Source organism: Rhincodon typus, chromosome 4 (genome assembly GCF_021869965.1).
Source record: "Rhincodon typus isolate 14 chromosome 4, sRhiTyp1.1, whole genome shotgun sequence".
Lineage (NCBI taxonomy): Eukaryota > Metazoa > Chordata > Chondrichthyes > Orectolobiformes > Rhincodontidae > Rhincodon > Rhincodon typus.
The window spans coordinates 19,685,858-19,686,427 of record NC_063335.1 but is presented as its reverse complement, the minus strand read 5'-3'; the positions used below and the strand labels follow the sequence as shown (position 1 = coordinate 19,686,427).

At 45.6% G+C, this 570-nt stretch overlaps 1 protein-coding gene across 1 annotated transcript in view; it reads right to left on the bottom strand.

Moving 5' to 3' along the window:
- The window catches only part of LOC125482963 (zinc finger protein 704-like), a 44,258-nt gene that overhangs the window by 34,451 nt on the left and 9,237 nt on the right, over positions 1–570 (bottom strand). The window lies entirely within an intron of this gene.

Genomic DNA, 570 nt, shown 5'->3' with positions numbered 1-570 from the left:
GGAACAAAAACAGAAGTTGCTGGAAAAGCTCAGCAGGTCTGGCAACATCCGTGAAGAAAAAAAAAATCAGAGTTAACGTTTCGGGTCCGGTGACCCTTCCTCAGAACCCGGCAAGTTCCCAGCTTGTTCTGGAGTTCAAGGTTCTCCAGCTGATGACACATCCTGCACGGTCTTTTTTATTCACTCACAGAATGTGGGTATCACTGGCTTGGCAAACATTTATTGCCCATCCCAGAGGGCAGTCAAGAGTCAACCGTTTTGCTGTGGGTGTCACATGTAGGTCAGTGCAAGTAAAGATGGCAGCTTTCTTCACTCAAGGACCTTAGTGAACCAGATGGGCTTTTCTGACAATCGACAATGTCGTCTTTAGACTCTTAATTCCATTTTTTTAAATTGAAATCAAATTCCACCATCTGTCATGGCAGGATTCAGGCCTGGGTCCCCAGAACATTACCTGGGTCTCTGATGTGGTCATCTAGGCCACCTACAGAATTGTCATGCATGGAAGAAGGTCACTTGGATGACCTTCCCTCATGTTATATTCCACAACCTTCCCTCATGTTATATTCC